Source organism: Micropterus dolomieu, linkage group LG05, assembly GCF_021292245.1.
Source record: "Micropterus dolomieu isolate WLL.071019.BEF.003 ecotype Adirondacks linkage group LG05, ASM2129224v1, whole genome shotgun sequence".
In the NCBI taxonomy this organism is placed as follows: Eukaryota; Metazoa; Chordata; class Actinopteri; order Centrarchiformes; family Centrarchidae; genus Micropterus; species Micropterus dolomieu.
This window is the reverse complement of record NC_060154.1, coordinates 22,740,835-22,761,666: the sequence shown is the minus strand read 5'-3', so window position 1 is coordinate 22,761,666 and position 20,832 is coordinate 22,740,835. Positions and strand designations below refer to the sequence as shown.

The window sequence follows — 20,832 nt, the reverse complement described above, 5'->3', positions numbered from 1 at the left end:
TTATAGTGATGGCGTGGCCTAACTTCACCCCTTTCACGGCAGCCAATATGGTGTCGAGACGTGCCGGAGACAATTGTGCCCGCATCGTTGTCGAATCCCATACTACCCCTAGGAACGTAGTCCGTTGGGTGGGCGCCAGCACACTCTTCTTTGCGTTGAGCCTAAGCCCTAAACTTCAGCAGATGAGCCAGAACGACATCTCGATGCCGAACCGCCAACTCTCGAGACTGGGCTAGGATGAGCAGGTCGTCGATGTAGTTGAAAATCCGGATGCCCTGGAGCCTCAGCGGGGCCAGTGCTGCATCCATACACTTGGTGAATGTGCGAGGGGAAAGTGCCAGGCCGAATGGAAGAACCCGATACTGGTAAGCCACACCCCCGAAGGCGAACCTCAGGAACTTCCTGTGAGAAGGACGGATGGACACGTGGAAATAGGCATCCGTTAGATCTATCGTGACAAACCAATCCTCGGATTGGATGTGCGGGGATGTTGAGCATCTTGAACCTGAATCTCCTCAGAGACCGGTTTAGAACCCGCAGATCCAAAATAGGGCGCAGCCCTCCGTCCTTCTTGGGGACTATGAAGTACCGGCTGTAGAACCCGGCGTCTCTGTCTGGGGGGGAGACACGTTCCAGTAAGAACTTCCTGTCCCAAAACCGGACCTTGCTCCGGGCGGACCACAGTCCAAACCACCCCGTTGAATTTTGGAGGGCGGGTTTTGAACTGTAGTCGATACCCATCTATGGCAGTGTGATCTTCTGGTGGACCCCTGAAGCCCCAGAACGGCAAGGGAGAGCCGCCGAAGATCCACGGTGAGTGAGTCTGGACGCCGCCTGACTGCAGACCCCCGGGGCAGGCAGTACTGCGTGGACTCGATGGTGGCAGGTGCGTCTCGAACGTGTAAACGGTGGGATAACATCACCCGTTGCCACGGCGGAGGGGACCTCGGTCGGCCTCCAGGGGGGGTGGGGGGGGTGCTGGAGGGGAGAAAAGACTCCCCTACCCCGGTCTTCAGGACCTCTTCCCTGAGCTCCGTCGGGACTGGATGGTCCTCAGATCGCGTCTCTCAGAAGGCTGAGGTTGAGAGCGCCGCCTCGCTGCCCCAGCTCCTCGGGGGGGGCCCCCGAGAAGCGACACTCTGCTTCCTTTCCCCTCGGTAGGAGCTCGTAGAGGGAAGGGACCTACGCGTGGCAGCCTCAGCTGCCTTGGGTCCAGACCGGTGAGGGAGGTACTGGCGGAACGCCCTGCGTCTTAACGTGCTGGAACCGATCCACCACCGAGTCCACCGCGTCACCGAAGAGGCCCGCCGTGCTCACCGGTGCATCGAGGAGGAAGCTCTTATCCTTCTCAGATATGCCCGCGAGGTTGAGCCATAGGTGACGCTCTGTGGCGACAGGTCCGTGGTTCTGCGAAGCTCCGCCAGATCTTCCTCAGAGGGACCCCCCCTCTGAACCATCTCCTGTAGCAGGTCGGCTTGGTAGGCTTGAAGCACCGCCATGGTGTGCAAGCTCGCACCTGCCTGGCCCGCTGCCATGTACGCCTTCCCCACGAGCGTAGATGTGGTGCGACATGGCTTGGAGGGTAACGCCGGCTTCTCCAGGGAGGACGCAAGTCGAGGGGAGTGATAGCTCGCAGGCGTATCCTCCACCTGAGGCATCCACCCATAACCATGGTCCCTAACCCCCATCACATTACTGTAGTTCAGTGATCGGGGTGTGGAAAGCCGTGTAGAGAAGGGTCTGCCCCTTGATTTACTCAGTTCATCATGTGCTGCCTGATGACGCCGCCCCGACATCCGGAAGTCATCGTCCACTATGCTGAGCCCGTCCACCTCCTCGGAGTCGGATTGCTGCAGCGTCTCCGGATCCAAACCACGAGCGCGAGAAGCGGAGAAACGGGCTCCCAAACGACGAAAGGAAGTGTCGGAGCCAGCGGATGAAGGTCGGGAAAAAGCCTCAGCCGTCCCGAAATCCTCCGATAGATCATGCTGTGAACCCCATGAGTGAAGCCGCCGGGCCGCCTCAGCGGCCCCAGGGCCCGCACCACCGGGAGAACACATCCGGCCATCCTCGGAAAAGAGAGCCATGCGGGACCTCAGTACCCGCATGGAAAGGGCTTCGCAATGGCAGCAGGCAGCCCTTCTGTACTTCTGGTTGCCGGACATGCTGGTAGACTTCTTCTTCAGGTAAGACACACTGCATGTAGGACTGGAGCTTTCTTCAAACAACATACAGAGCGCCTGCAGAATAGAAAAAAGCTAATGATGAGTGTGTACATGTGTGCGTTATACTCCTCCGGTTATTCTGTCACACCTTACCGTTCTAGCAACAAACCAATAGGATTGGAGTGATAAATATTTACCCTAATCCCCAACAACTACCATTTAAGAGGCTTTGTAGCGACCTGGAGGTAAACTAATCCTACAGTATGAGCATATATACATGTTTAACCTAAAGCCTATGGGACAACGTAAATGCAACCATGAAACATATTATGAGATATACCATTCCAAACCACTGTGCTGTGATAGGGAACATTGTCGAGGGACTGACAGACACAGAACAAAAGCGTTATATAGTATCTGTGCTGCTAACATGTGAATTTAGTCATTTCCAGATTTGAAAACCCAAGTTAAGTTAGAGTATAAAAACCATACACCTTCATGCAGGTGTAAACTGTGTGAAAATGATTAGATGATACAAGTCAGCTGTTTACTATTGTGCCACAACTAACTCACAGCTCCATTTAAGGCTTAAGTGATGCTGGCCCTTTTCATCAAAGTGAAAAACTACTCAAAGAGATATTTTGCAAGAATGTTTGGCACGCATGTATAAATAAAATTGAAATGTGAGATCAAAAAAATCATGGTCAAGAGTGAGAAAGTGTTTATAATAAAATATTGGAGAGGAATGAGTGTATTTTTGGGCAGAATCAAAAACCTGACAATATTAAGGTTCCCCAGTATAACACAGAAAACCTATTTGGACCCAGAATGTAGACACTAAAGCCGGCAGGTTCAGTTCAGTGTTTATTTACAAAAGGGTGAGTTAAACTTAGCAGCGTGAAGAAGCAGGCAGTCCGGAAAACAAACAATGTCTAAAGTAACAGAAAATCCAAAGGTAATCCAAAACACAACACGGAATACAGGGGCACCAGACAACACATCCAAACCAACAATCCCACAACAAAAAAGACAAAGACAGTCTTAAACGCACAAAAAGAGAGGTGGCAAACGAGGCACATGTGACAACACAAGCAACACTGACAGGAGGCAATACAAGACAACTTCAAAATAAAACAGGAAAAACAGAACAAACAAAGCATAACAAGGAGAAAATACAATACAGATAGTAGGGGATAAATGGGATGGCAGGGGGCAAAGAGAATAGAAATGAGAGGGAAAGGAAATAATAATACAGTAAAACAGAAAACGGATATAAACCACTACAGACAAATCACTGAACATAATATTGATGCAAATTACTACTCTCTCTTTAATAGAGATATTAAAGAGATGGTTACCTCAGTATAAGGCCTATACTGAATAGAAAATCTCAAATGGTAATTATTGTCTCACAGGATTACTCCTCATATTGACCAACCATAAAGATCTATACGTAGATATTATTTGATCAGTGTGAAAGCAAAGATAATCAAAAGGCAAGATGGACAGAGATCGGTAAGAAGGAGAGATGAGGCTCGAGGGGAGCTGAAAGGGTACAATGAAATAAAAAAAACAAATGCTGTTGGCTGAGAATAGAAGGCAGAGAGAAAATAAAAGGTTATGAAGAAAGGAGACAGAGGATGAGTAAGAGGCTAGGTGGCAGGGGATTTGGTTTGGGGAAGTAGTGGGAGAGGGGGCGGTAAAAGGCAAAGAGTTTGTGAGACAGAAGTGGCAGAAGGGAATCCACAATTCGAGCCCATTGGGACCAACATTATTCTTTGTAGTCCTGACCTGAAACAGCCCCAGTGTTGTGTGTTTATGGGTGTGTGTCCCTGACTTGTTAAACTCCAGACAACCTCCTCTTTCTGTGAAATCAACATCGCTTTAATCTTGCATGCAGAGCCCTCTCTTCACACTGCATTTCACCTCATTTTAGCATTGTATAATCAGGAGAGCGGTCTGGCACGAGGTGTTTGTCAGGGCGAATTAAAATGAGGGAAAGAATATGTTTTGGTTACATCACAGTCCAAGTCCTGATGCTTTTATCTGCCCTGGCTAATGCAAATAGTTACTGAAGCCTTAAACAGCTCAAGTATCATAACTGACATCCACTTGAAAAGTGATAAAACACTTGTAAGTAGCCTACTGTATGTTATATCAATAATTCATTTCATAAAATCAATGTAAAGGTTTTGGTTTTGGAAAGGCAAAAAAAGGGAAAAGGGCACATGTCTTTAACTCTTTTGATGCTGTGTATCAAGCCCTTTGAACACTGCATGGGGATGTGGAGAAATATGAAGGGTGACAAGCCTGCCTAGTTATGGTTGCAAAGCAATCATTGGACAATCACTGTTTAGAGGAGGGGTTTAGAGAAAGGACAATTACCCAAGTATATCAGCTGTGTTCCACAAAATGCTCTTGGTCAGATATCTACAAATGCTACAAGTGTGTTTCTGATATTTCTGCGTAATAAATGTTAGGAAAGGGTAAGAAGAGCAGGGTATATTTTGAGTTGCCATTATGGCCCAACATGGAGTCATGATGCATGAAAAAAAGTGCATAACCAAATCCCTTTAAGGCTTGAGGTCATTCACAAAAACAAATTATAATGCTAATAGTCAAATTGGCTGTCACTGTAGGTGTTTCTTTATCCAGTAGTTGTTGTGCTCACTAACATTATTATGCATATACACACACTGGCAGCAACTCTACAGACAAGTTGCCAGAAGTCAATTAGTCTTGCACAACAGTTTTTCATTTATTGGCAAGGACAACCTGTCTGTAGCTGCAGCAATACTCTAGAATAGCTGTTTCTTGTTTATATTTGAAAGCGTTGATGAAGTAGCCCATTGATATCACTGGAAATCAGCTGCTTAAAAACAGCTGTAATGGGATGTAGCTCTTGGCAGACTGAATGAAGAATCAGCCTGTTGGTGCTGCTACACTGAGGGGAATCAGACACTGTCGGTTCAGAGGGGAAGCTTCCAGAGAGGAAATTTAGTTTGACTTTCTCACCCACAAACACTCACACTCACTCAAAAAAAATTTAAGGTTCTATAAAAGGCAGTGTTATCAAAAATACTGTGATTGTTTCTTAAGTATAATCTGACTCTATATATCTATATAATCTAAAAAAGTATGTTGAAGCTAAAAAAATAATTTGAGCGGCTGACTGTAGTTTATCTGTGGTGGAAACAGCCACAGAGATTAATTAAAGACGTAAGCAATCCTCCATATGAATGACTGTACTCACCACAGGGGCTCCTGTCTGGGCCACATCATTATCAGACTTCAAGTAAAAAATTCATACTTAAGACTCAATTGAGTTTAAATTGTTAATTGGCTCCACCGCTGGGGGTAATTAAACAAATTGTTTCCTTGAACAAAGAGTTTCCATTGGGCGAGAGAGAAAGGAACCAAACAGCATCATAGGAGTCATAGGAAATATCAAATGATGAGTACAGCACTGCTTCCATCCATCATTAGTTCATCTCTTGGTGATGATTAGTTTAACTTCAGTAATTGTGAGCTGTGACGCCACTCTTTCAGCACACAGACTCGCTCTCTACTTTTCTGTCTCTGTCCTGTTATCGTGTTTCCTCTACCTGATTTATGTATTTTTTATGTATTTATTCAACTGTCCACAGCACATTGTTGGTCCGCATTTGAAATTATGGATGAAGTCTCTTTCATGATGCCATCTCAAACGCCATGTACTGCTCTATTTGATGTTGGCTGAGGAAGACAATTAAGGATGTATGAAACTTTTTTTCTTGTCTTTCCTCTTTTCTCACACTATATCTGTCACTCATTATCCTCTCACTAACACGCACACACACATACTGTATGCTGTAAAAACACTACCAACATTGCAGCATTCAGATAAATTCAGAACAACTGATAAGACTTACATCTAGCATCATAATATTGTAGTTCTGATATGTGTTTTAGCTGTCTACACATATCTGGCCCCTGTCAAAATATATCTACATTTCTGAAGAAGTCAGCAGGCTGACACATAGTAACAGGGGCTGTGTCACAACTAATGTTTGCCTGGAAACACAACCACCGATCTCAACAAGTTGACATGCATGCAGCTGAGCTAAAGAAGATACACTGCAGCACATACTGTAACCTAGCCACATCAAACTGCATACATACATCTATGATCAAACTCCTGCAACCCAAGTGCTTTAATACATCACATTTCTAACAAACATTTAAAGCAGTGACATGCCCTCATGCACATAACGAATTAAAGAAGCTAAGCAAGGATTGGGATTCCTGGGTATCTGTCATGACGCTACGATTACAAAATGATTCTTGATGCATTTTGATGGATGACATTTTCCATTCTTTTAGTTACTGTATAACCACATCCACATCAGCAGAATCATGAATGCTGATCAGGTAAAAAGTGAAATAATTTTTCTTCCATCATAATTTATTAACTCAACAGAACCTTGCCAGCTGGCAGGTTATGGCTACAGTACTAGCCTATTAGAAAGTATGCTACAAACATACTTCTTTTCAATAAAACAATATTTTATCCATAAAGTACTAATTTAAAATTCCAAATAAGGAGTTTTGTGCATGCAAAATGGTTCAAGACACAATGAGCATCTAGGAATCTATTTTTTTCTCTCCACAACCCACAGCTGTGCCGTGTGAATGTGTTCTGTAAGGGAGAGAAAGAATGAGCGAGAGAGAGCGAAATAAAGAGAGAAATGAGCAACAAAGAAAGCCAAGAATTGGCTTTCCTGTGCTCTCTTTGAACCTTGCTGTTATCGAAATGACCCTGCAGCCCAGAGTACTTCCTGTTGGAAGAATCAATAACAGTGTGGACTGGACAGACAGTGTACAATACTGTGAAGGATCGTTTCTATGAATGTCATAAGGAGTGATCAACTTTATAGAAGAACTGCTCTATCTGGTCTAGTACTGAAAATATTAGTTGATTGATTGGTTAATTTTTTGGTTGAATTTGGATTTATCAACCAAAAATGATTCAAAAACATTATCTGGTTCCAGCTTCTCAAATGTCAGACTTTGCTACTTCATTCTGTTACCTCAGACATTACCTCGGGATAAGATGGGTATTTTTCACTGCTTTTTATATTTCATGGGCTAAATGTTTGAAAATAAATAATCAACAGATTAATCTAAAATAACATATTTTAATCAATAAAATAATCATTAGTTATAGCCCAGTTCTGCACTTCACAAGAAACAAAACAACAATGGAACAGACTACACTTGGGCAGTGCTGGCCTTCAACAGAGATGCACAAGGTTGAGCTGAGCTCAATTAAACTGAAAACAAATGAGGATATACAGATAAAGCACATGAGCATAAAAAAAAATATTGAAAGTAGGGGTACCACAGGCTTTGAGTCCAGCCAGGGATCCTTGTTGCAGGTCATCCCCATTCTCTCAGCTCTACTCTATCACTGAAAAGAAAGAAGTAGGCGGGATAATAAAAGCCCACCATTATGCAAGTCAGTGGTTTGGCATCAAAATTCAATTACCTTCCTGCCTTATTTCAAGCCATTGTTATTGTTGATGCCTCAGTCTGTTACAGAGAATAAAACTATTCTTGGAAAGATGTTTTTTTTCAGCATTACAAGTAAACCCAGAAAACATAAAGGTGTGTAGACAGGTGGCATTTGAAATCAACCCACAAGTGAGGACGAGCAGGAGTACACAATGGAAAAGAAAGCTCTTAAGTGGGATTTGCACTTTGTCTCAGTTAAGTGAGCTTCACTCAGGTTACTAGCCCCCTTAAGGTTTATACAGGTTGTACATGAGCGGAGGTTAATAACCTGTGGTTGAGGTAATGTGGGGAAGTGATAAGGGGTAAGAGCCAAAAAAGTGCAAACAAAAAACAAAAATGCCATTACTTTTCTCTGGACTCCAATTATTTTATTTTAACGTTCATTGAACACCAACATAATAACACGTCTGGAGTTAGGTAGTTACTTTTTTTATGACATTTTGGTGCTATCTGATCTGAGTGCCGAGTGAGAGACACAGCAAAGATATGAGAGACAGAGAGAGAGAATGACGTGCTCTTTACAACAGATGTACATGTAATGCGCTTTAGCTTTTTTCTGCACTGCAGGAGTTTCACAAATTGTTATTACTATCATCATTGCAGTTTATAACATTTGTGTGTGTTGCAGCAAGGCCATTCAAGTGTTAGTGAGCTGGATTTAATATTGAAACACATACATAAACTTGCTTCTCTCTGAACAGCGGTATGAAGCTCAGTCACTAGAGAGATGAAACTGCAAATACAATTTCTCTCAATAAACGTATTCACTCGTAAAGAACATGGAGTCCTGGAGCTCCATATCCATGTGTAATGTCTTTGCCTTACTGTGGACCTAGCATATTCTTCACTACTTCCTGTAGATGTGAGGCACATCAAGTTATTTCTTCTTCTTTTTTAAATCAATTTACCCACTATCCACCATCTGGTAAATGGGTCGTGGCTGGCAAATATAGCAGTTTATTTTCATTTTACTGAGTTGGGAACTTATTTCTACAGATAGAGAGAAAATCATATTTCACCAGCAGATCTCAGTCCTGCTTGACATTGATGTATTACTTTGGTCTAGAGCATTCCCATTCACTTCTCAAGTAATTGCATTTAGATTCCAGCACCTGCATACTGGAAGAAAAATCTGAAATTCAAACAAACTCGAAAAACGCAATTATCCAGTTTTGAAAATGTGCCCGAGGGAACATATAAGATAATAGTGTCTGAGACAATAACATGTTTGATTGCAAGAGAATGACACTGGTAGAGCTCATGTCCACACAGATCATTTATGTTGGGGTGTGCTGAAGGAGAACATTCACAAAAATCCAGTCTTAACCGTGATACATGAAAGAAAATACTGTAGATGTGTTCCTTCAACCTATGCCAAGCTAATAAAGATGCACCGATCGATCGGCCGGTGACCAGAATTGTCAGAGAGACAGAGAGAGAGAGAGAGAGACGTTATCTTGTATGATGTTAGAAGACAAAGACACGGTGGATATATTACAAGCACAGACCAGGTAAACAGTGAACACACTTGTTAGTGTCGATTTCATTCGGCACCACGTTGGTTTTAATTGTTCTGATGGGCTCCGTCATTAACAACAAGCCTCCTCCACATGCGGCACACCTGCTGCTGTGAAAATGGATTTGCAGGTGGAAAAAGTTGCCCCAGAAACACAAGTTGTGTGTGCAACTTAACAGAGCAGACACATACAGGGAGAGAGAGACTGGTGTAGGTGTGTGTCTTTTAAGAAAAAAGCAAGATAAGGGTTTAATAGTTTGTGACTAAAAACTAAAATAAGGTGGGATAAGAATTAAGTAGACTTATTATAAAAAATAACCTAATAGAAACAGCGAAAAAGTTATTGTAATAGTCACTGTTTCATTATGAACCAGATATGGGGACTCGAGTTTGACACTCGGACTCGAGTCCGACTTAAGTCGCACACACACTGACTTCAGATTTGACTTGAGACTCGTCCTTAAAAGGAATCAGACTTGACTTGGACTCTTGCTCAAAGACTTGTGTGGATCTCTGTTATGAACATAACTGAATGGAGCCCAGGAAGAATAGACAATGCTTATGCTGGTGCTAATGGGGAACCAAATACAGAAAAGTTACAAACATTGTTATGTATGCTGCCAATTATAGCTCTTGTCTCTTGCAATTGGCAGGTCAGACTTTTAAAAAATTGGAAATCGACCAAGAAAATCAGTGCATCTCTATAATCTAATAAAAAAATGGTGATTTGGTGATAACTATTTGTAGGGGTAAAAGTAATATTTATTTTCATTGATTAAATGTTAGTATTCCCATCACCATTTCCAAAAAAATGCAAGTTAATGTCTGCATGTTTGTTTTCTCTGATAAAGAGTCAGAAACCGAAAGCTATAAAATTTACAACACAATTGTTGTGAATTCATTCTTGATTCATTTATGATGACTGAGTCATTGTCTGCTCAATTCAGCACTAATAGTCTAACAATAATAATTATCACACATCAAGAGAAAAGCAAATAAAGTTATACTTGCATCCCTCAAAATACAGTAAGTCCTAATAAGACCTAATGAGGTAAATATTTATGTTTTATCTACTCCTGGACTGCACACAGAGAACTCTGGCTTTAGATGTATAAAGAATTTATGTATTGGGGTTTATGTAATGTATTTTTACTAGCCACATAAAATGTTTTTTTTTAATCGTGTGTAAATTCATGGTCATGGAGGATCAAGTGTAGCAATTTTGGTCTCACCCCTTAACTCTCCATCCAGCACCATCAGGTCAAAATTTTAATTTGACCAATGCTTTGGTGTATGACCACGTACCTGCAGACCCAATTCCCATGGTAAACAATGACAGTGCAAACAAACAAACAACAAACTATAAATAAATGGAAAACTCTGATGCTAGTAGAGTCTCAGTTAGTTAGTTCAACAATGTTGAAAGTAGAAGACAAGTAATTAGCCGCTCTCTCATAGCTCATTTCCACTCTCATTCTAGATGACAGTTTTCCAGTCCAGACCCTTTTGTTGTCAGCATTTTTAAATTCTTCTTCTTCTCAAAATACAGGGTACCACTTAGTTAGAGAAGCAGAATCACATCAAATAAAACAATGCACAATCATGCAAAATCAGTGAATGTTGGAGAGCTGCAGTATAATGCATAATAATCTCATTAGTAAATGTGTGCACATACTGGGCTTTCAGATAAGACTCTTCAGTCAAAACTTGTTCAGAGCCGACATCAATTGACTTTTCACTGTGTTCAATAAATAAGAATGAATACTTGGATCTTCACTATACATTGCTATGAATGGTACCTTGCACATAGAGGAATAACATTCTAAAACATAGAATTAAAAAATCTCATTCAGACACTGTATACATGTGTCATCAGTAAGCATAATGGTCAAATTACTCTAAATCCATTTAACTGTTCATCGTGGAAGTAGGATGATGTTTTTAATCTGTAGTGGCTGTGGTAAACAAATACTGAATACTGATGAAGAATAGGCGACTGAATGTGGACATAAAGTGACTGTCTCAGATGACTGTACATTTTCCAAACTAAAACATTCACTATTTTTCCATATCTAATGTAAAAGCTCGGAGTGGCTGCGAATAAGTTGTACTTGGTCAGGCAATTAAGTGAATTGAGCGGTCCATTGGATTCCCGCTTTTGCCTTCCTGCTACCATTGCACTACTGTAAGCCTCACTGCATCAGTAACTAAGTCAGTTCTCCTACCTGTGCAATACAGTAAATCTATGACCATATGTTCTACAGGATGACCTGAGACAGATAGACCTTTCAACAGCTTCTACTGATAGATAACTCATTTGCTTTTTGATGCAGTAGTTAATTAGGCTTGACCAAGGACCCTGTCTGTGGGCAAACTAGCAGATCACTGCACACTACCTGACCTGGCCATAAATTATGTCTCAAGAGTTGCTGCAAGCCAAGCAAGCCAAAGATATATGGACTATGTGTTTGCTTCAGGACATTATGGGATACTTTAGTTACAGAACAATGCTGGGGCTTTATTATTTTAAATAATTAATTTCTTCTTTTATTGCAAAAGGGTGGCTGTATTTTTTTCTAGCCCTACCTGTCTCTTTAGTATCACATACAATTATGCAATCAGACTGCACTGATACCATTTCTGCACATGAAAATGAATATTGCTGCCTGTTCACTTGCATGTGACCCAGTCTTTTCATTACAACCTTTATGAAAGACTCCCTAACAGTTGCATTATATGCAATGCTCTTCCAATTTAAAATATGCTCCTATTGTGAACACTTTCAAATTGAAGCACTGTCCTCCGCTTTAACATTAAAGGACCTGACAGAGACAGAGTGAGGGAGGTGGGAGGAGGGGACAGGAGGGAGTTGTTGAGTGTCTGCTGATGGCCTAACTCAATTTCAGGGAACACAATGGAGCCAGACGCTGATTTCCAAAAGGCAAATTGTCATTCTGAGCAGTATGGCACCTGTCTGGTGAGTTCATCTCCTGTGCCGTGGCTGTACTCAGGGGAAGAGGCCTGGACCAAAGGAGAGGACCACATTATGGTGGACCCTGTGATGGGAGGGAATTGGAAGTGAAACTGTTTGAAATGCGTTTCAAATGCATTGAAATGAAAATCGAGCAGGCTCTTATGGCTGCCATTGGAATCTATTCAAAAAGGCACTCAATTGGTTTTGACCAGATTGAGTGGGTGAACAGGCGGGGATCGAGTGAATCGACCCAGACAATGATGCTGTTGCCTTGGTGACGGACCGAGGACCCTGATCCCCGGGACTTCTGCCGCCAGTCCTTGTACTCTGGACCCCAACCACCACCACCCCCAATCATCACAGAAACACACATACACCCATCCTCCACCTCTATTATTTCTCCATCTTTCAGACTGTGGGTGTACTATCAGCTGCAGGTCCCCCCTCTTCATGCAGTGCTCCAATTACAAAGCTGTCTGCACAGATTAAAGAGGCAGCCCATCTGACAGCAGCTAAACACTTCAACACACACACGTCACACACACACACGCACGCACTGTGCTGTGCAAGCAAACAGTACATCTAACCCCATCAACATAGAAACAGAGACATCTGCACATGTACATCCCCTGACTGCTTTGCTCTACAACATAACAACTTACCTGACACTCTTAACCACACATACGTATGCACACATCTGTCAGCCCAACACACTTGACCGCATCGACTGTATACACACCTACACACACGCCTCCACCCCCTGGCTGCTGTCTGTCACATCCAGGAAGAAACAACAAACCATAATGACAATGAGAGCGCCTAATTGAAGGTGCCATCTTTTTTAATTGTTGTAGAAACAATTTGCCACAGTCAAACTAGGTAGCGCTGCATGTTCAGGTGTCTACACAATCGCAGCTGTCTGAAAGGTTTTTCAGCTCATGTCCCTGACCTCGTTCTGAGGCAGGTACTCTGGTGCTAAGACACGATCCCAAGAAAGCAGGCAGGCTAATCTTCTCTCTATTACAGTCATTTTATGTTCCCATCATTCACTCACCCATCTCTTACATCATTACCTGCTTTATGTGTGAATGACTGCCTTGAGCTTAGAAAAACAATTTACCTCATTTGCCCCTCAATCTCTTTAACTCTATACTACTATGTTAAATAAATCATAGTGTAATAACAAATATAGGCAAATGTAGGAAACCCTTAATGCATCCTCTATCTATTCAGAAAGATATGAGATGAAATCATTCATTCCTTTTGAATTTACCATATTTAAAGGACTAGTGCGGAGTGATCACTGCAAATGGTACAGCTATGTACGAAATATATATTATATATAGCGTATAGACTAAGCGGCAACCTCTGGGGCTGAAAAAACTGAATTTCATTGAACGGCCACTTGAGACTGGCTCCAAAAGAAAGTCAATCTCCAAACAACCCTGTTCAAATGCCCAACTTTAAAGCAAAAAATAAACACATTTACAGTCTGGAACAAAAACCGGTTTTGCTCACTATAGCAAGACTTACATTCTTCTTAGAAAGAAAGAAAATCAGAAGGTCAGACCCTTTAACAAATCAGAGTCGCAATCCTTTCTAATGGCTATATGTGTGTTTTCTCAAGGAGATTCCTTCACCTACTATTTTTGTGGTCTCTGATTTTCCTACCATACTACAGCTCTGGAAAAATTAAGAGACCACCCCATATTTGTCTTAAATCAGTATCTCTACATTTATAGAAACCATTCCCTTCCAGTGGCTGTTAACTTCCAACACAGGTACACCTCATTCTACTTAATGAGGTACTGATTAAGTGATCACTTGAGCCAAATTTTACTTAACGAGAAAAAGTATAAAAACCACTGCTGTGGTCATCACTATCCTCTTGCAATAGGACCAGCTGGATGGCAAAAGCAGTGCCAGTAGCACCTCAAAGGTAATCTGAACAGAAAAAGGACAATTAAACACGCTTAAAGAGTTGAAAAGAAGGGTTCAATTCTGGCTTTACTGGCAGAAGGATATAGTGAGTGTCAGGTTGCTTCCATCATTAAAATTTTAAAGACGGCACTTCATAAGAACAAGGTCAAACAAAAAACATTTTGGACAACAAGCTACAGACTAGTAGAGGGCGAAAACGATTGTCCACTGACCAGGATGACGGCCAAGTCATTCAAATATCACTCAAAAACTTTTTTGTGCAAAACTTTTTTTTTTCACTGCAACCCAACATCACCTGTCAATGCGCTGAATCGACCAATCACCGTAGGATGACATCAAATGATTTACAAAAAGAATGGCGAACAGCAGCTGGGGAGGTGCACGGCGAGGATTGTTCGAAACCGGCTCCTTGGGGCACGGCTGAATTTGTGCGAAGCTAGAAAAAAGCCCTTCAACAATGAGAAGCAAAGACAAGCCAGGCTAAAGTTTGCTAAAGATCATACGTTTTGGACTGTAGAGGACTGGAGTAAGGTCATCTTCTCTGATGAGTCCAATTTTCAGCTTTGACCATCACCTGGTCATCTAATGGTTAGACGAAGACCTGGACAGGCCTACAAACCACAGTGTCTGGCACCCAGTATTAAAGATGGTGGAGGATCGGTGATGATTGGAGAGAGGGAGCGACGGGGCGAGAGATGCTGAGAGAATATATGCACTGTGCAGCGCTCTGTCATCAAATACGATTTTACCCATTTTAAATAGTAACAAAATCAATTGAAAATCAGCGTTGATAATGTGGCAGGCCGCCACAAATAAATCAGTATGTAGGAAACGCCTACTGTAGAGGTTTTCCAGCATGATCTTTGCCTTTATTAAGGCAAGGGTGTCAAGTAAAATTAATTTGCTGAAGGCTGCAGTACATAACGTGAGGTTACACGCTGCAACATTATCCTCCTTTGATCACGTTACAAGACCAGTAACAGCTCGCATGGGTCTCAGTTATTGTTGACAGTTAAAGATATATATTAGCAAGTTATGGCATAAGAGAGAAAAGGCTTAATAGCCAATGGTAACTTACATGGTGATCAACCTCCTTTATCCATCATGGTTGGTGATTTATTTATTTTTTATTGTAGAAAACACTTAATGGCTTATTTCAACAACCTGAAACATAAAACGGTGTTGAAACAGTATTAGATTACAAAAAAGCCAAAAGAAAACAAGCCAAAAGAAAGAAGGTAATTGTGAGTCTTATTAAAGTATCATAATGTGCTTCTGTTTTGCAAGGATCTTGCTAAATGTGGTTGATGGATTTTATAGTTTAATTCTGAGAACGTACGCCGCTTTAAATGTTGCCCGCCGCAAGGAATTGTGGGACGGCATCTGGACCATCCTTTCCTTTCATAAAGGATGGTCTGGTGCACCCTATGCTAAAGGAGATATGAAAGGAAGCATTGAGGCACCTTTCCTTAGCTTTTAGAGAATCTGAACAGCTCTTATCATGGCTGCCACTGAAATACTTCCGGTTTACTTCACTCAGTTAGGAACCTTCCTAAGTAAAAAAGACTTTTTCGAACACAGCCCATGTCTCGCATAGCAGGCCTTGATTCAGAGCGGTGCCGTTTACACCCTCCCCTTGTCTGTACTTGGGGAAGTTGGCCAAGCAAGTGGGCTTTCCGGGAGGGGCCCTTAAAGCGAAAGGAGCTAAAACTGAGTGTTCAGAAAGAGGGTGAAAAGAGTTGCTGAAGCAGTGGACAGTATGAGAGAAATATGTTTTTTGAACATTAAAGCATGTAAACATTTTCTAGTAGAAACCCTAAATATGAATGAACTTCAGCATTCTGCAGCACCTTTAAAATGCTAAAATGTTACCTAACAGAATATATAGATGGACAGCGCATCTCTACTTCCTCCCACTTCACAGTAATTAATACATATGCATACTTACAATTTTTTTGTTTGGCCCATGTCCCATACACTAATGCTTGTTTCACACAACACGATGCCAGTGTTGGGCGCGGTGCATACAAAGTCAATACAAAGACACATAGGGACGTTTTTTCCTGCCAGCGCACTGGAGCCGATGCGAAATGCGTGACCATGCAAAATATCGCGTGCAACGCTCCATCGCAGGAGTTGAAATCGTTCAACTCAGGCATGAAATTCATGTGACGCTGTGTCGCAATAGCCTATCAGTGTTCAGACTGTCTGGACGTCACCGACGACTTTTAAACACCCGCAGTCAGACAGGATTCTGAAAATGGAGCTGTTTACCAGCGGGAGGAGCTCAGCGTTAATTGCTTTTATTAAATTAACTTTTTATTTGTATTTTTTGGGATTAAAACATTGATTTATTGTCAGTACCAAGCTACCGTGTTCCCAGCCACACAGTTGTTATTGTAGCTGCCAAAGCTCTGTGGGACTACTTCCTATTTATACAGACAGGACAAAACAGGAGATCACTTATCACAAAAAAGCAAAATTCAGAAAGTTGAACTACCGGGTAAGTTCAGAAAATATGTCAGTTACCTGATTCCAGCTATCGTTGTACTTTAATATGAAAGAAGTTATAGCATAGCCCTGATCGACTTGAACTTCATTCAGAAAACATGAATTTTAAAAGTTGTAATCTTGTCATCTTGCGGACAGACCGAGACAAAGCCTGGCATAATAATTTTAACAAATCGAATTTCAGCATCAGTTTGATCCATTAATTGCAAATAAATCATATATAAATGTCTTTTTTGGGTTCATACATCTGTAGTAATGGAGGAGTTGTATTTATTCCCGTTGTCACGTTGTGTGTGAACACTAATGCGAGTCACGATAAACATGATTTGTGTTGTGTGTGTGAAGCCGGCAAATCATGCAGGGGGTGGGGTTTATGGCCTATACTGCAACCAGCCACCAGGGGGTGATCAAGATGTTTTGGCTACAATTGTCGTTGTGTCATCTTTACAATCTATGATTTAAACATTCAAACACAGACCCAAAGCAAAATTAGCATTCATTTTTCATAATATGGTGGGTCATTTAAGCAGAAAAACTAAAAACTTGAAATGACTGAGGAAACTCTCCAGAGGAAACGAATTAAACTTTTAGCTTCTGAAATAAATTTTTTAGACACTGTGGAGCTCAGGGTTTATCAGGAAGACGGCTGCTATAATTTCACTGTATGAACCTTGACTGTGTGTGACCTTTTGGATGTGTAGAAGAACACAGAATATAAATGGTGATTCCGATGTTACACACAGTCATTACTTTCCACTTGTTAATATAAAGATTTTTTATTGCTGCAGCTTTTTAAAATTTACACCAACATAGAGAAGAACGTGTGTGGTTCTGTTTACCATGACAAAACGAATTTCTATCCGCTCTATGGAGCTAAATTATGAAGCAAAAAGGCATGTTTATACTTTGTTTGCGTGTGGGTGTAAAATAAAATTAAAAAACGCATTCATTCTCCCTGTTCAGAAGGGAGTTACTAAAGTATATACTGCAGTTTAACACAACCAACCTCAAGGTTTTTGCAGTAGTTGGCAACAGCCTTCACCTTTTTGTTCAGTTGTGAGTTGTTTGAGTCTGTTTCTCTCTTTTTTTTTACTCACTCTTTCTCTCTCTCTGTTTCTCAGACACACACACACACACACACAGTTTTCATCTTTCTTTCTGTGACCTCTTCTTCAAACAGAATCTTGAGAAAATACTTTAAGGCGCAAATTGTGTGAATAATTAAAAGCAAGTACGTCAGTTTGTTCCTAAAAAGTGCATTATTGGACATTATAACTAATGGTGCAAGTTGAGACAGTCTGATTCAGCTTCTCATGGTGGTAAACCTGAGTTGTAATCAAACTAAACCACCAAGATTCTGCGGGTAAATAAAGTTAAGGGGATATGCACTTAACAAGACTTCTGTTCACCTGACACAAAGTATTTAGGACATACCATTACCTCGTACCAGCCGTCACTGATCCAGTCTGACATGGGAAAGAAACACCTGACAAATGGCATTGAGTGAGGCCTGACAATACAGTGCATTGCCTCCTCTTACCTTTAGAGAACGGGGGAGGGTAGGGTCTGTGAAGTGCTGCTCTGATGCTTGGCTGCTCATGTTCACAAGGTGTGCTTCTGTGAATAAAGAGAGACAAAGAGATTAAGAGGATGGGAGGTGGGGACGTGCGTGCAGCCGGGCTAGCTGGGACACAGAGTAACGAAGATTAGTTCTCCTCCGCGTCTAGACAGCTGAAGAGCTGAAGAGAGGTGAAGGCAACGATGTGTAAGACTTCAAAGATCAAAGAATATGTCTATCTAGCACCACTCATATAGTCTTAAATGTCACTGCTGGTGTGTAATTGCAAATAAATGCCTTCTAAAAACAGAAGAATGTCAAAGCTTTTGCCCATCCGTCTCATTTCTCTTCTATTGTTCTAGTCTCTAGCTATAACCTGAACCTTAACATTCAAGTGAAATTCCCTCAACCATGAGATCCCCTGCTACTCCTCATGACAAATCCCCGTGACCTCACCATGAAATGATACGCTCTAGCTTCTCTTTACACTGTGGTGTCCAATGGGCGCCTGCTAGTGCTCCAGTTATTACTACAGGCCCACTTCCTTGCTCGGATATCAGAGACCAGGCGCGCGGCTGTGTCAGTGAGGCAGCAGGCGGAGAGGGGTGAGCGTGGCATGTCCTGTGGGCCTCCAACCACATCACGAGCAAGCAGGGATTCTGACTAGTGGAGCATGAAGCAGAAGCAGCCACACTTCATAAATCCTGCCCATCGCGACACTGCACATAGTCTGGGATGCAAAGCCTGGGGGAACAAAAGCAGTTCTTACATGCTATACAATATAGTAGTGGGCATACACCTGCATTATAGCCTAACTGTCTTCAGGCAGCACAAGTATTATGTTGTTATATCTTGCCTTAGTAAACAAGTTCTGAATAATTTAAACCAATATTTTAAACTTTTTATCTATATTTGCTTGTCCCCTTGAATTGCATGTGTCCACATACACATTTACAGCACATATATAGCACGTATATAATTCTGCCAGCAAAGGCTCTAAGTAATCCCTGAGTTCCATTAGGTGCCAGGCATCCATCAATCCCTCAGTAATTTACAGCTGTGAAAGCATGCGCGTCCACCTTCACACTGCCTGGAAGAATAACACAAAACAGAGAAGAATGTGAACTAACTCAGCGTTCACACAAACAGAGCTGCAGACAACGAATCAAATCTGACGCTCCCTCGTTGTGAGTGAATAAATTACGAGTGATTGCTTTGTAATGAAGGCAGCGGAGCATATTGTGCAAATGCTGTGCTTTTTAATGATTTAATTAGAGAACCTCACTCAAACTGGAGCAGAAAATTTCGACATGGAGATGAGCGAGGAGCACTGCCAGAAAACGGCACCACGACTCAAGATCCTGTGTTAATTGCTGCAGCAGTCGACAGATGTGCCTCACGTTTCAGCCCATTTCCTGCTTTATTCAAATTAGTTGGACCCCAAAGAATGCCAAACGTTGTCTTCCTAAACTAAATGATTTACAACCCCTAAGCGCCGAAAGCAGCATTGTTTCATTCTAATTTCCGACATACTCTACCCACTTTATAACAGGAGTGAGGACTGTGGCTTCAGGCAGCTGAGCTGAGTGTTAAATCATTATCTATTTTGTCCCAAAATTACAACTGTAATAGCTACAACTTCCAACAACCAAACTTCAGAAGTTTCAGATATCTTTTGTTCAGCCTTAGCGTACACCACCAGTGAAAATACTTTGAAAAAGATTTGGTTTATTTACATTAAGACACGCAAAGCAATGTAAATATAGAATAAACAAATGTGCATTGTCCAAAAAAAAGTTACTAAAGCTAAATAAACAAACTGATTTCTGAATTATTCCATTATTTTTTAATATTTTGAATTGTCACATGCTACCTTAATTTTTTTTTTTAATATAAATAAATACATTTCCAACATAAATTGGTGCAGACAATTTCTCCAGAATGCATGAGAATTAAGTGTTTAATGCTAAAACCTTTCTGGGGGAGGACAGCCACACCCACCACTCATATATCTCAGCATTTAATATTTCTTCAAAATAGTGTTAAAATATCTTGTCATCTTGTTCTTGTGAACCCGATATTGTGCATCGTCACGTCTCTTGAGCTAAGTGTATTGTTACACCCCTAATCTGAGCCCTTAAGTCCCCACCACTTTTCATCACAAAGTGAAGCCCTTGACTAGACCTTCTATTTTCACACCGACTCCCCCATCGCCCCAGAAAGCCTTGTCCAGGCGGACCTCTCCTCAATCAAACTAAACTACAAGAAAAGTTGAGTAAAGTCACAAAGTCCGTGCAGCAGGAACAGCTCGATGTGTTGTAGTGCTGCCCCAGCCCCGATTCTGTGTCCCTCCTCTGACAGCAGCACAAGCATTAATCACCAAACTCATTAAGACAAATCTACCCAAGTGCCCACAGCTCATAAACTCTGGAACAGACCTTAGTGACTGTTTTACCTCCTGAAGCATCTGCTTATTTACCTCTCAATACAGTCAACACGGGCTTCAACTAATGTTTTTTTTTTACTGTTGATTAATCTGTCGATGTTTGGTCTATAAAATGACAGAAAATTGTAATTGTGTATTGTAAAAATCAGTGTTTCCCAAAGCCCAAGG

General features: G+C 41.7%; 1 protein-coding gene across 5 annotated transcripts in view; it reads right to left on the bottom strand.

The window, feature by feature from the left end:
* ncanb (neurocan b) overlaps positions 1 to 20,832 on the bottom strand; it is a 220,533-nt gene that overhangs the window by 196,263 nt on the left and 3,438 nt on the right. For 4 of the 5 annotated variants that reach the window (XM_046049658.1, XM_046049657.1, XM_046049662.1 and 1 more), the window contains 2 exons: positions 18,675 to 18,962; positions 18,201 to 18,277 (listed from right to left, as the gene is read on the bottom strand). The gene's annotated coding sequence lies outside the window, so the exon portion shown is untranslated. The remainder of the gene's footprint in view (positions 1 to 18,200; positions 18,278 to 18,674; positions 18,963 to 20,832) is intronic. The other variant, XM_046049659.1, reaches the window with a different exon arrangement.